The sequence below is a fragment of the Loxodonta africana genome, unplaced genomic scaffold (assembly GCF_030014295.1).
Source record: "Loxodonta africana isolate mLoxAfr1 unplaced genomic scaffold, mLoxAfr1.hap2 scaffold_76, whole genome shotgun sequence".
Lineage (NCBI taxonomy): Eukaryota > Metazoa > Chordata > Mammalia > Proboscidea > Elephantidae > Loxodonta > Loxodonta africana.
Genome location: NW_026975495.1, coordinates 751,600 through 776,425, shown reverse-complemented (window position 1 = coordinate 776,425; position 24,826 = coordinate 751,600). Strand labels below are relative to the sequence as shown.

The window sequence follows — 24,826 nt, the reverse complement described above, 5'->3', positions numbered from 1 at the left end:
TCACACACAAGCAAAATTTTGCTGTAGATCTTTCAAAAACGGCTGCAGCAGTATATCGACAGGGTACTGCCAGAAATTCAGGCCAGTTTCAGAAGAGGACGTGGAACCAGGGATATCCTTGCTGATGTTGGATGGATCCTGGTTGAAAGCAGAGACTACCAGAAGGATGTTTACCTGTGTTTTATTGACTATGCAAAGGCATTCAACTGTGTGGATCATAACAAACTATGGATAACACTGGGAAGAATGGCAATTCCAGAATACTTAATTGTGCTCATGAGGAACCTTTACATAGATTAAGAGGCAGTTGTTCAGACAGAACAAGGGGATACTGATTGGTTTAAAGTCAGGAAAGGTGTGCGTCAGGGTTGTATTCTTTTACCATACCTATTTAATCTGTATGCTGAACAAATAATACGAGAATCTGGACTATATGAAGAAGAACGGGGCATCAGGATTGGAGGAAGACTCATTAACAACCTTCATTATGCAGATGACAACCCTGCTTGCTGAAAGTGAAGAGGACTTGAAGCACTTACTAATGAAGATCAAAGACCACAGCCTCCAGTATGGATTACACTGCAACATAAAGAAAACAAAAATCCTCACAACTGGACCAATGTGCAACAAAAGGAGAAATGGAGAAAAGATTGAAGTTGTCAAGGATTTCATTTTACTTGGATCCACAATCAACAGCCATGGAAGCAGCAGTCAAGAAATCAAAAGACACATTGCATTGGGCAAATCTGCTGCAAAGGACCTCTTCAAAGTGTTGAAGAGCAAAGGTGTCACCCTGAAGACTAAGGTGCGCCTGACGCAAGCCATGCTATTTTCAATCACATCATATACATGTGAAAGCTGGAAAATGAATAAGGAAGACCGAAGAAGAGTTGACGCCTTTGAATTGTGGTGTTGGTGAAGAATATTGAATATACCATGGACTGCCAAAAGAATGAACAAATCTGTTTGGGAAAAAGTGCGGCCAGAATGCTTCTTAGAGGCAAGGATGGCGAGACTGCGTCTTATATACTTTGGATATGTTGTCAGGAGGGATCAGTCCCTGGAGAAGGACATCATGCTTGGCAGAGTACAGGGTCAGCGGAAAAGAGGGTGACCCTCAATGAGGGGGATTGACACAGTGGCTGCAACAATGAGCTCAAGCATAACAATGATTGTAAGGATGGCCCAGGACCAGGCAGTGTTCCGTTCTGTTGTGCATAGGGTCCCTATGAGTCAGAACCGACCCGACGGCACCTAACAACAACAACGACAATCTTTGAATACTTTAAGGGCCTTCGTGTGTAAGAGGGAGAAAATATGATCTGAGTTGATCCTGAGACTATCTCCTAGTGTTAAAGAATGCTGAATAACAAATAAAAAAAAAGGTTCAATAGCAAAGATTTTTGTTAAAAGATTTAAGTATAGGTTGAAGATTACTAGAAACATGCACATTTAATATTTCAACTATACTCAAATTGCTAAAATTATATACTCCTTGCACACAGCAGAATATAATAAAACAATTTGATGTCTGTAAAATAAACAAAACTTTATCATGGAAATATAATATTGAGTGAAAGGAGCAGGATATAATATTTAAGTGAATATACATAAATGTGTGCGACACACATATAAAACCCATTGCCGTGGAGTCTATTCTTACTCATGGTGTTCCCATGTGTGTTGGGGTAGTCTCCAAATTTTCAATGACTAGAATATACTTCTACAAGCAGGACAAAATTAAACGAATATATTTAAACAATAAATGAACAGAAGTGAAAGAATTAAACCTGTGGAGAGGCTGCCCAGGAACCCAAGACTACAATAACATTGGTATGGAAAGCAGAATGATGGTGTCGGGAAGCCTCTGGTCACATGCTTCCAGCTCGAAAGAGAAGAGCAAATAAACCAGGGGAGAAGACAGTGAGCCAGAAGAGTGGGAGAAATCAAGTATTTATCGAGTGCCAACCAAGGCTGAGCCTCTGCTGATGGCATGTAGTCCCTCATTTAAACCTTAGAAGGATGTAATGGGTGGGATAGACCTTGTTATCCACTTTCATCATGCAAACATTTTATAAATTTGAACAGTAGCATGTTATAAAAACAAATTAGAAAATAGAGAAAAGTATAATAAAAGAATACGCCTCATCCGTTGAGTACTATTATGTTGCCCCAGCAGCTGCTCATCGTTGTTGTTGTAAACATACCACACAACCTTTGGTGACTGAACAACTGACAGTAATTACCATTAATTGGCTGTGCAACCCTGCCCTTAATCAATGTGACTTTCCTACCACTGTTAACCAGAACTCAGTCTCCATATGCAGGAACACCACTTTATTTCCTCCCTCCTGCCCCTGGTAACCCCTAATAAACTTTTATGTCTACACATTTGCTTGTTTTTGTAAAAGACGGGTGTTTGCATCTGAAAGTTCACGACAAGCCACAAGGGTGAATTCATGTGGTAGCAGAAGTTATTTGCAATACATATATCCTAATACTGACTTGGTTCTGGAATACATAAAGAACAATCCAAAAAGGAAAAAGGAAGCGGACAGTTCAATAGAAAAATGAGCGAATACTTGTACACTGTATAAAAGATTTCTATATGGCCAAGAAACATATGAAAAGTGACAAAACTTCACTGGTTATCAGAGAAATTCTAATAAAAAGCCATAATGTGATACTATCCGCTACACGCCAGAATGGCTAAAATGGAAAGGATGGAAAATACCAACTATTGGGTATAACGTGGAGTAAATGGAGCTCTAATCTACTGCTACTGGAAGTGTAATTTGATACAACCAGTTTAAAAATGTTTTGTCTGTATTTACAAGAGCTGTGAACATACATATATCCCAGGACCCAGCAATGCTACTTCTAGATACATACCCAGTAGAAATGGGTACATATCTTCACCAAAACACATACACTTCTCAGCATCCGCTAAGGAATGAACACCTTCCTTAGGAATGTCTAACTTTTAAAGCATTATTCTCTGTCTGTTCTAAGGTGATGTCCATATATGATGATAAGTTTACACAGAAAAGTCTAGAGCTTTATGTGAAATTCCACAGCAAATCTCTAGAGGCTCCCGTTCTCATAGCTTCTGTCGCCTCTGCAGCCCCTGCTTCTGTCTGTCCGTCTGCTGGGCTACACCACACGGAACCAGTTATGAAATTCAAGCCCATCTTACACTCGCCAAGGTCCTATTCACACAAAATTTGTATTAGCTTAAAAGAAAAGGTGTGTAGATAAGACACACAAGGGATTTAATTGCAGAAAACAAACCTTAAAATGAAATGGCTGGGAATGGTGGCCTCCCTTTGTAAAAAGGCTTCTCTGTACGGACTACGGGAAAATGCAGTGAAGATATGGGTCATGGGAAAAGGAGCGTTTGTAGCAATCTGGTAATCACTCAGACCACCTGTAAAAATGTTTTCATCCTTTTTCTCATACCTTACACAAAACAAAATTCCAGATGGATCGAATATTTAAAATTAAAATATGCAACCATAAAAATTTTAGAAGTTTTTATTTTCTTTTTATTGATAAAAGAGAAAGACTTTTTAAAAATCCCAAAATATGAAGGCTAAAACTGTTAAGATCTATAGATCTTTGGCATATCAAAAAGTATATGAAGAGAGTAAAAATACAGGCAAAAAGCTGAAAAAAAGTTTGCAGGCTAAGGATTTGAATAGAGATTTCTCAAAATCAGATGTAGAAACTGTCAACAAGCACAGGAAAAGAAGCGTAACCTCATTAGTCATCAGGGAAATTCAAATCTAAACTAAAGTGCACTATTATTTCAAAAGCAGTAAGATGGCTAAACTCAACAGGATGGACAACAAGTGTCGGTGATGATGTGGAGAAGCTGGAATACCACTGGTGGAAATGTAAAATGATCCAATTGTTTTGGAAAATGGTTTGGCAATTCTGCAGAAAGTTAAACAGAGAATTACCATACAACACAGCAATTGCACACCTAGGTCTGTAGCCCGGAGAATCAAAAGCATGTTCACATACAAACTTACACAGAGTATTCCTAGTAGTGTTATTCGTAACAGCCAAAATGTGGAGAGAACCCACATGTCATGACCTGATAGACAGGATGTGGTATATTCATAGACTGGAATATTACTCAGCCATGAAAAGGCACCAAGTACTGATACATGCCACAACATGGACGAACCTTGAGAACATTACGCTAAATGAAAGAAGCCAAACACAAATGACCGCATCGTGCATGATTCCATTTACATGAAATGTCCAGAACAGACAAACCAACACAGACAGAAGTAGATTAGTGGTTGCTACGGCGTGGAGGAAAGGAGTAATGAGGATGACTGTTAATACGCCTTTATTAACAAGGGCCTTTATTTACGGGGCACTGAAAATATTCTGAAGCTAGACAGTGGAGACTGTTGTGCCAAGTCTGCCCATATACTAAAAGCCAAGGTATTGTGCATATTTTCAAAGGCAGTGTTACGGCAGGTGAATTGTATCTCAATAGAAATATTTGTGATTCCTAAAAGACTACCTTTCAATTAACATATAGAACCTATAAATCAGTAGGGAAAAAACAATCCAATTTTAAAATGTCTCCCTCCAAAGCAAAGGGAAGGGGGTACATTCCATCCACACAGCTTATTTTTTTATCTTCATTATTCAAGTTCTATTCTCATCTTATGTAACTCTAAATTATACAAATAATTGTCTCCATTTTCCTTATCCCTGTTTTCACTATTTAACTAAATAAAGACAGCAACACAGTGTTTTTTATAAAAACCCACCCACATTCACTCAAATCATTTTTTAGCACTTCTTAGGCACCAGGTACCAGGATGCTCTGACAAACACAACAGACAAGTTCCTGCCTGCATGGGCCTTCTATTTTTGTGAAGCAGGCAGATGATAAACCAGCCAACCAGCTCTTAATGTAACCTAACATTAAGGAGGGAAACGTAATTTTGGAGCTATCTCAAGCTGTGTCTCTCTCACAAACATTTCTCCGAATCTAGTGAAAAGTAAACACCTCGAAGGAACTCTGTGGGGCCAATAAATGTGAAAAAGCCATTACATTTCAGTTTTGTTTTGTTACTTTCACCTGCTACCCTGTCATTATTTTTTAATAACATGATTATGGAGCTGACATCAAACTCTCACCACTCGGCTGAAAGAAAAAGCCAAACCTGTAGCCATCTAGTCAATTCTGACTCAGAGACCCTATAGGACAGAGTAGAACTGCCCCATAGGGTTTCCAGGGAGCAGCTGGTGTTAGGACACAATTCCCTCTTATAAGAATCTGAAAGCTGTTCACTGTGGATGTGGGAGGGACTCAGTAACACTTGCAGAGATTTCCACATGGGTGGGGTGCTCTAGTGTGAGCATCGGGGGAATGGACCCCATGTGCACTTTGCGGCCTTCTGCAGATTATGACACAACAAACACTCCCTCTTCATCGTCCTACATCTTGGAAGAGAACAGAGGGAATTGTTAGGCAGGACCCTTCGAAAATGCATGGCAAGAAATTTTATTGCAACATTAAATGGAAAATAAAATCTTCCTACATTTTTCCTCCTTCCCTACCTCATTTCAAGGAGATAGCTGGACTCACAGTGTTGAAGCCCTGAAACTTCAAGACTCTGAAGAGTCTGTGGTAAAAGCCTCAGCTCACTGAGGTGATCAGACTGAGTGAACTGGAGCCCAGGGGAAGAGTGACAGTGAGATAGTAGGGTCCTAGACATTGGGAAGGGGTAGGACCTGCTTCTTGATAGTGCCCTGGAGTAGGTTACAGAACCTCAAAGGCTGATGCAGGCACATAAGTAGACAAAACCTGTTATGCTGTTGACAGCCCCACCAAGGCTCTCATGCTCCAGCTGAGAATGGAAACAGCAGAACGAATGCTTCTAGAGAGATCACCCACATAGGCTGAGGCAATGGGTGTGTTGAAGGTCTTCTCCAAGCACTGGTCCTTCATTAAACCCTGGGAATTATTGCATATCTGGATGAGGGAGTACCCTAAAAGTAAGTGAGGTTAAAAACTCCCCTCAATTTTGTAAGCAGGTAGTTCTGAGCCTCAATTCATTTTATTTTTTAAAAAATCATGCTTTTTTTCATAATGATTTTGTGCAGACTCGCACATACAATTTGTATTACTCATTCATGCATTAAGTCAACAAAGATTTCCTGTATGAACAGCTACATGTCAGACCCTAGGCCAGATGCTCTTGGTGATGAAATGACTTAGAGAAGTTGCCTCACTGCCTGGTGAGAGAAACGGCCAAGTTAACAGGTGTATCAGTCACCTATTGCTGTGTAACAAATGACTCCAATAGGTAGTGTCTTAAAAAAACAACCATTTACTAAGCTCATAATTTTTCAGGTTGTCACTCTGGGGTTCTTCTGATCTGGGCCAGCCACAGTGGCTCGCATCAGGGCTTACTCATGTGTCTACAATTTGATTCCAGGTCACCTGCGAGCCAGTTTCATAAAATCAACTCAGTGAAACCGCTGGATCCTCTTTCCAATGGTCCCTCATCATTCAGCAGGCTGGCCTGGGGTCATTCCCACAGGTTCTCAGGGTTTAAGAGCAACAAAACGGCAAGACTCAATGTAAAATCTTTTCAATTCTCTCCTTGTATCATCTCTGCTACTATCTCAAAGGCTGAAGCAACCGTAAGGTCTGCCTTCAACAGGTAGAAGAAGACTCCTCCTGCTAATGAAAGGTGCTCCGGAGTCTCATAGAAGGCATGGGCACAGAGAGGGGAAGAATGTGTAGTAAATGCAATTGTGTTTTATGCTGTGGTAAAGGGTTTCCTGGGTACAATGGAGTACAGAGCAAGAAGTGGACTCATCTACCAGGAGAAGATTCAGGGAAGACTACAACCAGGAAGTGATGCCTGAACCAAGTTGGGAATATGACTGAATAATTAAGGGGTGAAAAAAGGCCAAGCATCCAGGAAGCCCCAGGTATTTTCCAGAGGCTTCAGTAAAAGGGGAGGGATGGCTTGATGACAAAAGTCTGAGGAAACAGGCTGAAAACACTGGGGCATTTGTTACATTTGTGAAGAGGCACGGATTATCTTTTGTTCTATTGTTTCCCTACCATTCCTGCCTCTTCTGTCCTTTGGGGTCACACAACACAAGCCCCTACCATCCCCATGTTGAAACTTTTATTTTCCTTGGAGAAGTCTGCTCCTTCCTCATCACCACCCCAACCTTCTTAATTTCTTCCTCAAATGGTCTCCCCATTGGCTGGTTTCTCTTCTAAATGGCCTCCTAAACAAAAGCAGAGTCTGTCATGGGCTTTCCCCAAGTCAACTCCCAAACTTCCCATTCTGGCTGGCCACAAAACTCCTGAGTCTTAGGGCTTTTTGGTGAAGTCATAAGCCTAATCTGTTCCAGTGGGGTCAGTTTTCTTCACCTTCACGCTTCACCAGGGAGAGTAGACCAGCAGACGGGAAGGGAGAGAACATCTCCTAGTCAGAGAGCAGAGCCTGTGTGAAGACTCAGAGGCTAAGGAGACCTAAGAGGGGCTCAGAGTGGACATTTTATAACCAGAGCTGGAGAGACATGATTCCAACAGAGTCAAATGAGAGGACTGGGAGAAAGCAGCTACCCGTGATACTGTTATCATTCCCTGTGCTCTCTTTACCCACCAAGGGATAGTAACCCCTTACACGGCACGGAAAAGTTTCAATTCATTTTTAGTATCTAATCTCCTTCTTCCCACATTGGCACTAGCACTTCTCAAGCGCCTACCTGACAGTTTCATGTTTTTCTGGTTGCCGTGTTTAGCTTCAAACTGGGCCCATGGAACTCAGCAGTGTCAGCAATGATGTCACACAGGATTACGGAAGCCTTGGTGCTAACTCAGATCTCAGCTGCTTTTTGAAAAGGGTGCCAACCTCAGGTCTTGTGGGAGAGAAATTGTAGCTACTGAATCAAGGAAATTCAGGAGCAAGCCAGAGTCCCCAGGTTATCAAAGGTTCCTGATGGGAGAAGGGATAAAGGTCCTTCACACCATTATGTTTGGACATCTTCACCCAAGCAGGATGAAACAGTGACACACGAGGAAAAGGCCTTTCTCTAAGACTCTAGATAAAGGTGAGGAAAAGTTGTCCCAGATTGCTGAGTGCTACAGAACAAAAGGTTTGACTTCCACCAGAAAAGAGAGCCATGGTAGGACAAGATGAAGGATTTGGAACGAATGGATAAGGTCACAAGGAAGATTCTTCTGAGAAAGCATTTTCTGTCATTTAGTAGACAATTAACCAAAGTTTATTTTGTCGATAAGAAATGTAGGAATAAATGAGGGATGAAACGAAAGAATTCAATTGTAAGTTTGAGAGCTTTCCAGAATAGCTGCAGAAAAGGCACTCTTTTGTTCTGGATCTGAACATGGTGGAAAGGAAGGAAGCCAGTGGGCAACTGGGGCAGAGAGTATAGGATGATGGAAAGGGTGGGTAGCAAGAAGCCTACTTAATTATTATATTTTCTAATGAGATGGAATTAATATACCATGTGAAGAACTAAGGAAATTTCTCAGGAGGTTCTGGGAGTGGTAGGTTGACGAGCCCAGAACCCACATCATTGAGGGCAGAAGAAGGGCTGTAGACTCCTCCCTAGATCCAGAAACTCCCCTTCCCCTCCTGTGTCTCCTGCCCACCTCCCTCAAGAGCCTAACAACCCCTAACCACAAACATGGCTACAGGATAGAATTTTTTATTTTCCTACTTTTCTTAACCTGAGCTTCATCTAGGATCAGTCATTTATCACTCTTTTCAGGCCAGTTTTGTTGCCCTTCCCACTACTATTACCTCTGCTGTCCTCCTCCACCCAGTGCTGCCCTCCACTGGCCCTGCTTCCTGCTGCTTCCTGCTTTTCTGACTGGCCTCTAATACCCTTTGAGAGATCCCCCACCCCATCTTCTGTCTGTCACTGGAGCTTACACTCCCCTCCCAAACTCCTTCTCTTTCTTCCTTAACTCGCCAATCTTTCCCTCAAACTCAGAAAAATACTGACCCTTATGCTGACATATACAAGCCCCGCCCCCCCCACAGGAGGCATGGTTGTGATTCAGCTACTAAGGTTTGTGCCATCAGACTCTCAAATGTGGACATCTGTTTCTGCCTCACCCTGAAGGACATGGTAATGGGCTTCTGTTCAGAGAAAGGCAATTTTAATCTCCTGGTGTAGGCTAGTTAAGGGTACGAGAAGAAGTTTTAAATTACACAGAAAAGTACAAATTACGCTGTCTCCTTAAGTATAATTCCTTCTATGAAAATCCTTCCCTTAAAAGGAGGAAGAAAACAAGTTACAAAGAGGAGACCGATTCTCCTGTTTCAATGTTTACACTCTAAATTTACTAAAAAAAATAACTTTCATAGAAAACAGCTTTTAGAGAAACCATGTATTATCATGAAGGTGTAGAGGATGAGGTAATTTCCATATTCCACAGGAGCAAATTCACTTCCGTCCAACAAATGCAAAAAAAAAAATTTTTTTTTAATGTGGTGATCCTCTGTTTATATTATAAACTATCACTGGATAAACGTTTGGCTGCGAACTAAAAGGTTTGGCAGTTGGAATCCACGAGCTGCTCCTTGGAAACCCTATGGGGAGTTCTACTCTGTCCTACAGGGTTGCTATGAATTGGAATCTACTAAAAGAAAACTGGGAGTTTTTTTTTTTTAATCAACGTATTATAATTTTTTGAAAAACGATAGACTTTTGCTATAAGGTAGTACCATCACTGAAATTTTCTGGAGGAGACTTTATTGCCCAGAGTAAATTCCCTAAAGTATGGTCTGTGCCTGGGGAAGAAGAAAGAAACCATGGGGACTGTGGAGGTGGAGGATGGTGGTGATGGAGAGGCCTCCAGGGATCCCTGAGACCAGAGACTTAGGTCACAGTTGAGACACCAGAGCCCAGAGGGTTCATGTAAATTAACTCTCCACTATTGCAAGCCCCAACCCAAGAGGAAAGTGTCACTCAGGGTAGAACATGAGAACAAAAAGCCCAGGTTCCAAGCCCAGGAAGATTCCCCAAGTATCAGCAAGGCCTTTTTCATCAGCTTCCACTAGGCAGAATTCTCACTCATCAAATTACTCCAGAGATCAATAGGTCAAGTATGAGTATTTAACCCAAGTGTGTAAGGTCAAGGGGTTAGCCATGGTCTGGCAGACCAGACCAAAACATCTCACACCCCTGTTGGCAAAAGGCCCTTGGTCTTGAGGCTGAGTTTTTGAAGAAAGTGAGTGCCATCATGTCTGCCCTCAGTCTAACCAACACTGAGTTCCTGGTCAGCATCCTGGAGTCCTGGCAAGAAGAGCCAGGCACCTCCAGGAGCATCTGGAGCAGGAGACAGGGGCTGAAGAGGCTACCACACCTACTGCTGATGCTACACATGTGGGAGACCTGGCTGCAGACGGTGCAGGCATGGCCTCAAGGTCAAAGGAGAAAGCACCTGAAGACGTGCTAGGACTCTTAGACTGAGAGAAGCAGGATGTCTGGACTGCAAAATATGCACCCTTCAGGGAAGAACTTCATTCAGGCTTCTTAAACCCACTTCACCTGGAAGATCCACTCTTTTAGCCTTGTGCCCCTTCCACGCCCCCTCTACTACATGGAGAGATCCAGCCCTAGAGCACCAGGGTGGAAGAAGCCCTAGGATATCTGTCCAAAGACATGAGGTCCACTCAAAAGCTCCCCCCACCAAGGAGAGAAGAGGACAAGACTCACCTGCAGATGAGGTCTCAGGGCCCTGAGAATGAGCACAATGTTTGTAAGGAAAGAGAAATGGGATTTCAGTGGGACATGGAAGTCTGAGAAAGAGCCTCTGCAAAGATAGCTCTAAGGGAGGTGTGATTGTGAAGGTGGGCTGGTCACTGAGTTCTTTGTAGTACAAGGTACCAGACAGAAGCCAGACTCTGGGGGGAACCTGCCTGCTGGTGAGCAGTGGGCTTAAAACCCTAAACCAATGAGAATCGAATCCCTTCCCAGCAGCTTCTGCACAGATCAGTGATGTTTGCTTGGTCTTTCTCTTTTCTGTGGTCTAACCTGATCTGTTCTGAGATCAGAGAATTGGAATAGAAAAGCCTGACTGAGATGAAACGAGCAAAGAGAAGACAAGGCCTCCTAAATCTGGTGAAGACAGAACACAGATAACCAAAGGTGAGGATGGGAAGAAACAGATTGAGTTCCAAGTCCCATCCACAGTATCCCAGGGCCTGGGAATCCCTGGAAGTGCCAGAGGTGTGTACTCCCTGGGAGATGCGACCCCAAGTGTCAGAGGAAGCCCTATGGAGCAAGGAAGGGAGGGCAGGGCCTCTAGGATGGGCACTTCCATACAGGCTGCCCATGTGAATTTCTCAGAGTGACCGTGACAGATCCTGAGTAGGACAGTTTGAGGCAAAGGAAAGTAAGTTTTCTGAAGACGGGTGAATTCCACCTTCTCCTGACAATGAAACAGAAATCCCGTCCTGCTCAGAGGTACTGTGTAGGAGGGATTGTGAATTCCCATCCTGCACAGAGGTTGGCTGGGAAGTTCAACTGTCTAAAGACAATGTGGCCAAAGTCTTCTTTATCTTTCAAAGATATATCTTTAACTTCCTGCAAATTCAATCCTGGAAAAAAGCCTAGAATATACAAGCGTGGGTTTTTCAGGAGAACAACAAGGGGAGAAGGTGATAGTGGCATATCAGAGAAGGAGAACAATAGTCTAATGGTCCCCGTGTTACTTAATGAATCACACATGGTGTCCAGCATTCTTCCTTACCTGTAGACATGTACATGCAGTAGATGTTTGAGCAGTGACTGAATTAATCCTCACAGAATTGTTTTTGGCCATTTCCAGGCATAGAGGCCAGAAGAAGTCATTAGTTACAAGAGCAAGCAATAATTCGCTGGTCTGAATTTTGTTCAGTTTCTGTGTTTGCCCTTCATAGATGGATAAAAGTCTCTGAATCTGGCATTGAAGACAGTGTTTTCTCTATTGTTATGGATTGAATAGTGTCCCCCAAAATGTGTGTCAACCTGGCCAGACCATGATTCCCAGTATTGTGTGGCTGTCCTGCATTTTGTGATCTGATGTGATTACTTATGGGTTGTAAATTCTAACCTCTGTGATGTTAATGAGGCGGGATTAGAGGCAGTTAGGTTAATGAGGGAGGACACAATCTACAGGATTAGGGTGAGTCTTGAGTCAGTCTCTTTTGACATACAAAGAGAAAAGTAAGCAGAAATGAGAGGGACCTCATACCACCAAGGAAGAAGTGCCTGGAGTGGAGCACGTCTTTTTGACCCAGCGTCCACGCGCTGAGAATTTCCTAGGCCAGGGGAAGATAGATGACAAGGACCTTCCCCCAGAGCCACAAAGACAGAAAGCTTTCTCCTAGAGCTGGTGCCCTGACTTCAAACTTCTTGCTTCTTAAACTGTGAGAGAATAAGTTTCTGTTTGTTAAAGCCATCCACTTGTGGTATCTTTGCTATAGCCACACTAAACTAGATAACTAAAAAACACATTTATAAAATAGTCAAAAAAAAAAAGTTTCAAATACACACACATACACGTATGATGTTACTAAACTTTAAAAGGTTTTACATTCTTATAACACATTTAACAATAGAGATTTGTATACAGAAGTTATAATAAGAGCCATCCCCACGTAAGTATATTGTACCTGCTCCCCCAAAGTGTCCAGTGTCCAAAGATACATATGTATCCTTTTACATACTTCTTTTTGCCAGGACACACGTAAGGACATTCATTTGTTTGTTTTTATGGAAATTAGGTCACACTCTACCCATGTTTTTCTCTGAATCACTCTTCACTTGACAATTTCTCATGGTTCCTCTAAATCAGCAGACATGGAAGAAGCACTCTTTTTGGTTCTTCTCATTTTTAACTCCCACCACTCTTCTGTCAGTTTGTTGTACTGTGGTGGCTTGCATGTTGCTGTGATGTTGGAAGCTATGCCACCGGTATTTCAAATACCACCAGGTTCACCCATGGTAGACAGCTTTGAGTGGAGCTCTGGTTTTAGACAGACTAGGAAAAAGGACCTAGTGATCTATTTCTAAAAAAAACTGGCCAGTGAAATCTTACGAATAGTACTGGAACACTGTCTGGCTGAATGACAGAGGATAACCCCTTAGGTTGGAAGGCACTCAAAATACGAGTGGGGAAGAGCTACCTCCTCAAAGTAGATCCCACTTTAATGACATTTGCTGATGGGGCACAACTCAAAATGAGAAGAAACTGACGCAAAAATCCATTAATACTCAGAGTGTGGAATGAAGGAATTATGAATCTGGGGAAATTGGAAGTCATCAAAAATGAAATGGAATGCATAAAAGGTCAATAATCCTAGGCATTAGTGAGCTGAAATAGCTTGGTTTTGGACATTTTAAACTAGACAATGGTATGTTCTACTATGCCAGGATTGAGATACTGTAGAGAACGGCATCATATTCATCGCTACAAAGAACATTTCAAGATCTGTTCTGAAGTACAACACTACGAGCAATAGGATAATATCCACAGGCCTACCAGGACGACCAGTTAATAAGACTATTATTCAAATTTACACACAAATCATGAATGTGAAAGATGAACAAGTTGAAGGTTTTTACCAAGTTCTGCAGTTTGAAACTGATCAAACATGATGCATTGATCAATCAAGATGTACTGATAATTACGTAATTGGAATGCGAAGTTGAAAACAAAGCAGACAAATCAGTAGTTGGAAAATAAGGTATTGATGATAGAAATGACACTGAAGCTTACATGATAGAATTTGGCAAGACCAATGACTTATTCATTGCACATACCTTTCATCAGGAGCATAAACGGTGACTATACTCGTGCACCATTCCAGGCAGAATAGACAGGAATCAAATTTGTGGAAGGTGATGATGGAGAAGGTCAATATCATGAGTCAGAATCTGGCCAGGGGCTGACTGCAGAACAGATGATCAGCTGCTCATATTCACGTTCAAGTTGAAGCTGAAGAAAATTAAAACAAGTCCATGAGTCAAAGTATGCCCTTGAGTATATCAAACCTGAATTTAGAGACCATCTCAAGAGTAGATTTGATGCACTGCACACTAATGATCGAAGACCAGATTAGTTGTGGGATGATAGCAAGGACATCATATATGAAAAAAAACAAAAAGTCATTAGAAAGACAGGAAAGAAAGAGAAGACCAAAGAGGATGTCACAAGAGACTCTGAATCTTGCTCTTGAATGTACAGTAGCTAAAGAGAATGGAAGGAATAATAAAGTAAAAGAGCTCAATAGAATAATTGAAAGGGAAGCTGGAGAAGACAAAGTATGATAATAATAATGTGAACAGATCTGGAGTTAGAAAACCAAAAGGGAAGAAAACACCTGGCATTTCTCAAGCTGAAAGAACTGAAGGAAATATTCAAGCCTCTAGGTGCAATACTCAAGGATTCTATGGGCAAAATATTGAACAACACAGGAAACATCAAAAGAAGACGGAAGGAATACACAGACTCAATACACCAAAAAGAACTGGTCAACGTTCAACCATTTCAGGAGGTAGCAGATGATCAAGAGCTGATGGTACAGAAGGAAGAACTCCAAGCTGCACTGAAGGCATTGGCAAAAAACATGGCTCCAGGAATTGATAGAGTACCAAATGAGATGTTTCAACACATGGGTGCAGTGCTGGAGGCGCTCACTTGTCTATTTCAATATATTTGGAAGACAGCTACCTGACCAAATGACTGGAAGAGAGGTGCTCCAACGCAATGCGGAAATTATCGAGCAATGCCATTAACATCACATGCAAGAAAAATTTTGCTGAATATAATTAAAAACAGTTGCAGAAGTACACAGACAGGGAACTACCAAAAATTCAAGCTGGATTCAGAGGAAGACATGGAACATGGGATATCATTTCTGATGTCTGATGGATCTTGGCTGAAAGGAGAGAATATCAGTAAGATGTTTACCTATTTTTGTTTACTATACAAGCACACTCAATGTGTGGCTCATGACAAATTATGGATAGCTTAGCAAAGAATGGGAATTCCAGAACACTTAACTGTATTCATGCGGAATATGTACTTTTTTTTTTTATGTACATAGACCAAGAGGCAGTCATTTGAGTAGAACAAGGGGATGCTGTGTGGTTTAAAATCAGGAAGTTGTGTGTCATGGTGGTATCCTTTCACCATACTTACTCAATCTGTATGCTGAGCAAACATTCTGAGAAGCTGGTCTCGAAGAACAAGAACATGGCATCAGTTTTGGAGAAAGATTCACTAACAACCTATGATATGCAGCTGATACGACCTTGCTTGCTGAAAGTAAAGAGGACTTGAAGCAGTTACTGATGAACAGCAACCACTACAGCCTTCAGTATGGATTACACCTCAACATAAAGAAAACAAAAATTCTCACAACTGGACCAGTAAGGAACACCATGATAAAAAGAGAAAATACTGAAGTCATCAAGCATTTCATTTAACTTGAATCCATAATCAATGCCCACAGAAGCAGCAGTCAAGAATTCAAACAATGTATTGCATTGGGCAAATCTATTGCAAAAGACCTCCTTGAAGTGTTGTGAAGGAAAGATGTCACTTTGAGGACTAAGGTGTGCCTGAGCAAAGCCATGATATTTTCTATCACCTCACATGCTTGAGCAAGTTAGACAATGAATACGGAAAACCAAAGAACTGATTCATTTAAAATATGGTGTTGGCAAAGAATACTGAATATACCATGGACTGCCAGAAGAATAAACAAAACCATCTTGAAAGAAGTACACCAAGAATGCACCTTAGAAGCAAGGATGGCGAGCTTCGTCTCATGTGCCTTGGACATATTTTCAGGAGGGACCTGTCCCGGGAGAGGCTCATCATGCTTGGAAAAGCTGAAGGTCAGAAAAAAAGAGGAAGGCGCTGAACAACACGAACTGACACAATGGCTGCAAGAATGGGCTCAAACATAGCAATGATTGTGAGGATGGTTCAGGATCAGGCAGTGTTTCATTCTGTTTTACACAGGATCGATGGCATCTAACAGCAACAACAACTAACATATGTATGTATGCATATGTGTGTGTGTGTGTGTATATACCCATTGCCGTCAAGTCGGTTCCAACTCATAGTGACCCTACAGGACAGAGTAGAACTGCCCCACAGAGTTCCCAAGGAGCGCCTGGTGGATTCGAACTGCTAACCTTTTGGTTAGCAGCTATAGCTATTAACCATTATGCGACTAGGGTTTCCATATATATGTATATATATACACACATACACACACATATATATACACACACTCATATATATGTGTGTATATATATATATATGTTCCCTTCACTAGTTTTGCACCTCTAGAGATCCCAGGCTAAGACATTTGGTACCTACAGTGATTGTAGAGGAACCAAATCTTAAGGATGAGTTTTCTGAATTGATTCTCAAGTCTAGCTAGTCTTAAAGGCACTGATGACTGTCTCCAGAAGTAAACAGGCTATTGCTAATCCATGGTGGGAGGTGACAATAGAAATACGCAAAATACTACTACCACTGGACCAAATATTTGTGAGAGACAAGGCTCTGCCTGATTACATATTTGATACTTTTCTATAATTTTGTCAGAATAAGAATAATAAGGAAGCTGCTTGGTTGGTCCTGCTTTTGGAGCCACACTGGTGAATGAAAGAAATGGGCTCAAAGCTCAAGCACCACATACAAGATCTGAAAGCTGCCACTTGTGCCCAGAAAGAAAACCATATTTCTTATAGTAACAAGGCTAATGCTGCCAAAAATAAACTCAGATTCTTATCATAAGAGTGACTGAATTAAAGCGCCAGTTGAATATCCAGCCTCAAATGGTGTCTGAAGTTAAAGTGAGGGCACTGATTGGGAAGAAATGGGATCCTGAAACTTGGGATGAGGACATATGGGCAGACAGTCAGGAAGCGGGGGACAATGAACCTCCAATTTCTGTTGAATCGCTCTTCCTAACAGAACCAGACCTCTTACTCCCATCTGAAGAGATTCTCTAACTTTGCCTGCTAAGGCACCCTTCCCAGTAAAACAATTATCCCTTCCACCTCCATCTGATGAGATTACCCCAGCTGTGCCTGAAGTGTCTTGTTTGAGTTATCTCCTGGGGTGGGATCTGGGGCATTGCCTGGGGCATTACCTTAGGCAGATGCCTTATAAGACACGGCTGAACATCCCACTGCCACTGCCCATTTTTGCTTCTAGACCTATACCTAGACTTCAGTCCCAACAAGCCCCAAAAGGTGAACTATGAAGTGTGACCCAGGAGAAGGTATGCTAAACTCCAAAAGAACTACTTGATTTTTCTAATACATACATACATACAGAAACCTGGTGAACATGTGTGGGAATGGCTATTATGGGTGTGGGATAACGGTGCAAGCAACATAAAGGTGAATTAGTCTAAGTTTATTGATATAGGCCAAGGAAGCATAGATTCTTCATTCAGTGTTTCAGCTTGAGAGGTTAGAAAAGGATCTCATAGTTTATTTGGCTGGTTTACTGAAGCATGGATTAAGTGGTGGCCTACAATAAATCAAGTGGAAATGGCAGATCTGCCATTGTATAATGTAGGAGAAGGTATCCAAAGGCTGAGGGAAATTGGCAGGTTAGAATGGATTTATTAGGCTGGACCCACAGACCCACACACGGAGTGCCCAGAGGGCTCTCTTTTTACCATAGCGGTGAGGTACAAATTTGTGCAGCAAGCCCCAGCATTATTGAAGACTTCTGTGGTTGCTATTTTATGTAAGTAAGAGTCCACAGTGAGAACTGCCCTAACTGAATTAAGACACCTAACTACAATGCAGCTGCCTGGACCCCGTGGTGGTAACAGCCAAGTGGTGGCACTCAATTAACAAAGACAAGGTGAGTGTGGTTACCATAACAGACAGTAGAGTCAAAGCAGTAATCAGAATAGTCTGCTTGCATGGATTTATGGCATTGGCTACTTAGTCATAGTGGCCCTGGGAGTGAAAGAGCTGGGAAATGTACATCTCCTGGTACCTAGTGTCTTAGATATCTAGTGCTCCTGTAACAGAAATACCACAAATGGATGACTTTAACAAAGAAAATTATTCCCTCACAGTCTTGGAGGCTCTATAAGTCCAAATTCAGGGTGCCAACTCCAGGGGAAGGCTTTTTCTGTCACTCCTAGGGGAAGGTCGTTGTCACCAATCTTCCCCTGGACAAGAAGGTTCTCAGCATAGGGATCCTAGGTCCAAAGGATGTACTGCTCCTGACACTACTTTCTTGGTGGTACTGAGGTCCCCCTGTCTCTCTGCTCTTTTCTCTTTTATATCTCAAAAGAGATTGACTTAAAACACAACTTAATCTTGTAGATTGAGCCCTGCCTCCTTAACATAACTGCTTCAAATCCTCGCTCATTAACATCACAGAGGTAGGATTTACAATACATTGGAAAATCACATCAGCTGACAAAATGGTGGATAATCGCACAATACTGGGAAGCATGGCCTAGTCAAGCTGATATATACATTTTGGGAAGACAGAATTTAATTCCTAACACCTAGTATGCAGCTATCAACCTGTTAATGCCTTTTTCTCCATACCTGTTTCGAAGTATCACCAGAAACAGTGTGCCTTCTCTCTGACCTAAGTGTATAAGGACCAAATAATGTAGAGGAATCTCTGTTATATTTTCTCCATCTTACCAATATTTGGCCTCATAGGCAGACCCAGGCACTTCATTGCACAGCAGAATGAGGAGATTAAAGCCCCAACATTCTTGCCAGTGGACCAGGAAGGTAGCTGCTCAGACATCAGACAGCCTCAGAGAGACAGAGACCAGGTGGCTCAAGAGAGGGATACCATAAAGTTGTTTTTCATACCCCCCCGACTCCCACAGTTGCATATGCTTTGCTCTGACCCTAAGAAGTAGATCAATCCTTTGAGAACTGCATTATGGGTTAGAACACCAACAAGGTCCCAAACTGAGTGACACTCCCATAGATTACATCCAAATATCACTGCAAAGTCTTCAAAATCTTAACTGACATCTGAGCCACAGCATCCAGAAGTTGGGAAAGAACTTGCAGCCTGAACATAACTGGGTCAAGTGATTCCTAAAACAAACAACATCGACATTTTCTGTAAGATTGAAGTAAGACATAGTCTTGGAATCATAGACAAAAACTTTAAAAAGCTACTTTAACCACGCTCAAAGAAGTAACAGGCACACCTTAGAAAAATAGAAAAATACATAGAAAACATTCACAAATGAAAATTTTAGACAGGAAAAATAGAGATAAAAAATTCACTTGATCAGCTCTACAGCAGAATGCTGTTGACAGACAAAAGGATCAATGAGATGAAAATAGTTCAATTGAAAATATCCAATCTGAAAACAGAGAGCAAATATTGAAAAAAAAAATGAACAGAGCCTCAAAAAAATCCAAAAATATCTAACATTTATTTATCGGAATTCCATAAGGAGTAGAGAAAATATGTGGTGTAGAAAAAAGTATTTGAAGAAATACTGGCTCAACACTTTCCCAATTTGTTGAAAGACATAAACTTACAGATTCAAGAAGCTATGCAAACTCCAGCAAGTTAAACTCACATAATTTTACCCCCAAATGCCTCACTGTCAATTGTGGAATAACAAGGACCAAGAAAATATCTTCAAAGAAGCTAGAGAGAAAACAACTCATCTCACACAGGAAAAACAATTGGAATGACTCTGTATTCATCATCAGAAGCCATGGAGGCCAAAAAGCTGTGAAAACAACATTTTTTCAACACTGAAAGAAAAGAAACATTAACCCAGTGTTCTATAGGCTGTTATTTCCTTCACGAGTAAAGGAAAAATATTGACATTCTCAGGTGAAAGACGATTAAGAGAATTCATCGCCACCAGACTTGTTCTAAATGAAACACTAAAGGAAGTTGTTCAGGTGGCAGGCTTGGAATTTCAGGAATTATGGAAAGCAACACAGTGGAAAGTATCTTCTGAAGTTCGCCCTTCAGCCAAAGATTAGACAGGTCTATAAAACAAACAACAACACACGTGAAGAAACTGTTTCTTAGTTCAATCATGTGTATGAGACCAAATGTGCAAAACCTGCCCAAAAGCACAGAAAAGAGGGCAGGATGGAACAGGAATCATGGCGGATGGAAACGGGGAACTGGAGCATAGGAGAGTGTTGACACATGATGAGGATTGCAACCAATGTCAAAAACAATTGTGTATAAATGGTTGAACAAGAAAGTAATTTGCTCTGTAAAGTTTCAAATAAAGCACAATAAAAAAAAAAAAAAGTGGTAGGTATCTGGGTAAACATATTATGCCAACCCTGCTGTCACTGCACAACATGGCGGAGGACTCCCCTCTTTGGAAAGACTTGCTAGCCTATTGGAAACACTTTGGAATATACTCTTGGTGGCAAATTAGTATTAAAGAATGGCATTAATTTTGAAAATATGAGATGTCTGTACTCATGTCTGGTGAATAAACTAGATAATAACATTTTCAGAGCTAAATGAGATGTTCTAACAGAAAAATAGGCCTGAATTCCCACGTGGGCCATGAGCCTAATCTGAAGGCCTTTCCCACAGAGGCATTTCAGGCACCTCTAGAGCAGCAGGAGCACTGGGGAATGCATGTATCAACCTCCCCCAGGGCCTTCTCTGAGGGGTAAGTACCTGCTTTAGTACTAAGCGTTCATAAATAGTCATTCTGCATAAGGTCTTCAGGTTCAAGTCTGTAATCCAGCTGGGATTCTGTGTGTGCTGCATCTCTGCATCAAAAGAACATGCTTCTAGAAGCAGAATGCCAGGAGAGAGGCGGTTGGGCAGTTGGGGGTGGAGGGTGCTGCACAGACAGGGGTGCCCGAGGGAGGCACAATATAGTCATTCTGCAGCAGGTCTAGTCATTCTGCATAAGAATTAGAATGCTTCTGTCAATGCACAATAGTTTACATGCAGAACATAAACAAAGTTACTGAAGGACAAAGTTGAATAGTAAACCAAGCCACTCCCTGTCAGTCCTTACCTGAGAGGGTCTTCATGAGGACTTCCGGGGATGGAGAAGGACACAGAAAACGCTGATTTATTTTACCTCTTCCTTCCTCAAGAAACAGGAACTGGTGTTAAGATGTCAGGTGTCAAGCCCCAAACTCCTCTTCTGGTCTGTATCTAAGGTGTATAATAAAACTGGGAATGAGGCAATCAGCCGTGAGCAGACAGACCCAGAGTATTCCCAGTGCCCCACATCTTTGAGCTCCAGTGAGATCCTGTTCTTAGTCACTACATTAGCAGAGGAGCTGAAAGACTGAAATTCCTTATTTTCAGGCAACTTGGGCTTCAAGCAGGCACTTATTGCTAAAGTCGTATTTCTCTGTGTTAATTTATGATCCTTAACTCAAATCCGGAGTTCGGAGCTGATTTTGATAACTCCTCCTTAGTCTGTGTAGACAAGAGTCTGCTCACAGTCAGGGAAGACAGTGGAGGAAACAAAGTCCCTAGCCCAGAGGAGGGACTGCTCCCCAAATTGGGGCAATGCCCCTGGGGAGCACTGGCGAGGTGCACTGTCCCCTCTGTGGCTTTGTGTTCTGCTCCTGGAATTGCACCCTGGGGGCCTCCATATGCAGACCCATAGTCCGTGGGTGGCCACAACTCCCTTCAGGGTCATATGCACCTTGCGATATGCTTCCTGCCCTCCTTCTGAGCATAAGCGCTGAGATCACGCATGGCAGAACCAGTTCCGAGGTCCAGACCCTAGGCCTTGCCCTCCTTGGCCTTAGGCTTCCCCTAGTCCTGGGGGAACCCGCAAGCCTGGCGGGTGCGAGGTTAGCACCGGGCTCGGCGGGCTTGGGCCTGTCTCAAAAGGCTCAGGGCGCACGCAGGTTCCGCCTCCTTGGAGCCTGCGGGCTTGCGGCCGGCAGCCGGGCCATCTCCTGCCTCCCTCGGCCGCCCTCTCTGAGCAGCAGCTCCCCTCCCCCCACCCCACCAACAGCCCAACAGTCGCACTGCCTGCTTTCTGCTTCTAGAAGCCTGTTCTTTTGGATTACAGACTTGAACCTGAAACGCACAACTTTAAAACTACTAGATGGGGTGGCGGGGCGGGGGGGGTTGGGTGGCAGTGAAAAAAGGAAAAAAAATTAAGAAAAGAACAATTACAAAAAAAGTCTTAGAAGACTATCCTCACATTATGGACTCAAGAAGGCTGCGGATACACAACTGCGTAGATAGCATACTGTTGTCTCTTTCTTTGCAAATAAGTCTTAAATGAGGGAATTTGGTACCGGGAATAGTTGTAGAGCCTGACTTTGGGGAAATCTGGGATTGATGAATTGGCTTGCATGAGGCTATAAGCCCTGATAGTCAATATTTAAAGATGAGATTTGAGCAACCTAGAACATGCATCAGAATTTCTTCTAAGTAAATTAGCACCAGAAGATGCCTTTAACCACCTAAATAAAATGGGTCAGTAGTTCAAGATCTCCCTACAAAGAAAATGGCAGACCTAGATCATTTCCAGTCAGGTTCCAGCAAACATGCAAGAAACAGTCATTTTAATCTTGTACATAGTCAACAGAGATTAGAAAACCATGAGATACTCCACTAACTTGACCCTTAAGGCTAGTTTAAAAATGATAGCAAATTAGAGAAGGAAGGTAGGAGAAGAGTTAGAGGACAAGCACACTCAGTAACTAAGATGCAAAACCCTACGTAAGATGCTAGCAAAGGAAATCCAGCAAAGTATAAACCATGTAACATGCCATGATCAAGGCGGTTTATTGCAGGCATACAAATTTGAGTGAACATTAAAGATTTAGTAATTTCATTCACCACATGCATAGGTGAAAGAAGAGAAGACATATGCTCACCTCAAGAGATGGGGGCAAAGCAGGTTGATAAAATCCAATCACACGGAGAGATAAGGGCTAGGAGCAAACATGGAACAGAAAAGGAGTTCCCGAACGTGGAAAACTACAACTAGCATGATAGTTCATGGTGACGTGTGGGACATTCTCTTTAAAATTAATAAACAATAAAATAAGGATGCTTCTATCATTATTTTTATTAAACATTTAACACTGGAAGTACAAAAAGAGAAAAAGTATAACTGCTATTCATAGATTATAGGACTGTCTCCATTGAAAACCGTAGAAAACACTGGAATTAATAGTAATCATAAATAAAAAAATAAATTGAAATTTCAATGCATCAGCATCAAGCGGACTCGGTCATAGCTCTTAGGTGAAAACAAAGGACACTGATAGGGAAAGAGCAGGTTCAGGTGGGCTAGACCAAGGAGGGAAGAAAATTATTCTGCACTGGGCTGAACTTACAAGCACGGGTATGTGTGTTAGTTACCTAGTCCCTCCATAACAAAAAATAACACAACTGGATGGCTTTAAAGAACAGAAATTTATTTGTTCATAGTTCAGTAGGTAGTAGTTCAAATTCAGGGCATGACTGTAGTGGGAAGTCCTTCCTTGTCTACCTCAGCTTCTAGTAGACGCCAGAAATCATTTGTGTTCCTGGCCTTGTGGACGCATCTGTCTTCTTTGTCTGTCTTCCTCTTTGCCTGTTTGTGCCTGTGTGTGTTCTGCTCCTTTTATAACTAAGAAGAGTAAGGCTTAGGACCCACCCTACATTGGTATGACCTCATTCACATAATAAAAGGAGGCCCCCTATTTCCAAACAAGGTCAGATTTACAGGTAAAGGGGTTAGGATTTCCACATACATTTTGGAGGGACACAATTCAATCCCTAACAGTCGACTTACCAGATATTCTGGATTGAGAGTACTCGCATGAACAGCTGAGAGTGGTTCCAATTCTTTGCTACATTCGTTGGCTGAAACTTGTCTCAATGGTCACCCATAGGAATGCTGGAGCAATTTATGGTGTAGGACCTAGCCAACCATTCCTAATCACGTCCATTGTGTGGAAAAACACACACTCCCATCACCGAAGCCTTGAGAAATTCATCGATAAGAAGAGAATGGTGGTTGGAACCAAGAATTGTTTCATAGCCTAGATAACATGGTGCAGCTGTTAGATATCCACATGGAGATGTCCGGTAATAAAACTTCACCCCACACGGAGATGTCAAGAATAATACCAACAGCTAATGTTCATTGAGTACCTACACTGGTGCCAGGCACTCCTGTGCTTTTCCTTTCATGTTTGCTTTTCATGATGGCCATATGAGGAATGTATCATTTTAATGCATAAAGAGGTCAATACAGAGAGTTAGGCTGACATTTGAATATATGAGTCTGGACCCAGGAGGAGTTTGAATGGATGGAGGTATAAACCTCACGTCCTTAGCTACAAATAGACAGCAGTAAACTCACTGAGGCATCCTAGAGGGAGGGTGTCAGTAGAGAGAGGAGCAGGCACCAAGCCCAAGGGTACTCGGGTATCTAGAAGCCTGCCAGGTGAACAGCAGCCAACAAGCCTCTCTGAAGTCCAGTGTGGTTCCTGGAGGGTTGTCTGTCCTTGCTCTCAGCTGCATTTCCCCAGTGCTCCTCCCCCCTGCACTGGGTTGTCCCCTTCATGAGGACAGGGACAGTGTGTACCTTTCACCACTGTATCTGCATAACACAGACTACTTCTGGCCCATGGAGTATACTGACTGAATGAAAAATAAACAAAGGATAAGGACGTAAAATCCTTCGTAGTTGATACCTTGGGATACATTAAGGGGCTTCATGAGTAAGAGGGAGAAAAACTGATCAGGGCTGCTTCTGAGACCATCTCTTAGGCGTAAAGAGTGTTAAACAATAATTAAACAAAGAGATTT

At 42.1% G+C, this 24,826-nt stretch overlaps 2 long non-coding RNA genes across 12 annotated transcripts in view; one reads left to right on the top strand and one right to left on the bottom strand.

Annotated features, from left to right (window-relative positions):
• Nucleotides 1–24,826, bottom strand: part of LOC135230104 (uncharacterized) — a 617,741-nt gene that overhangs the window by 75,123 nt on the left and 517,792 nt on the right. For all 11 annotated transcript variants that reach the window (XR_010320749.1, XR_010320751.1, XR_010320752.1 and 8 more), the window contains exons 4-5: nucleotides 21,063–21,205; nucleotides 13,837–14,011 (exon numbers count right to left, since the gene is read on the bottom strand). This is a non-coding gene — a long non-coding RNA (uncharacterized LOC135230104). The remainder of the gene's footprint in view (nucleotides 1–13,836; nucleotides 14,012–21,062; nucleotides 21,206–24,826) is intronic.
• The window catches only part of LOC135230107 (uncharacterized), a 495,299-nt gene that overhangs the window by 144,318 nt on the left and 326,155 nt on the right, over nucleotides 1–24,826 (top strand). The window lies entirely within an intron of this gene.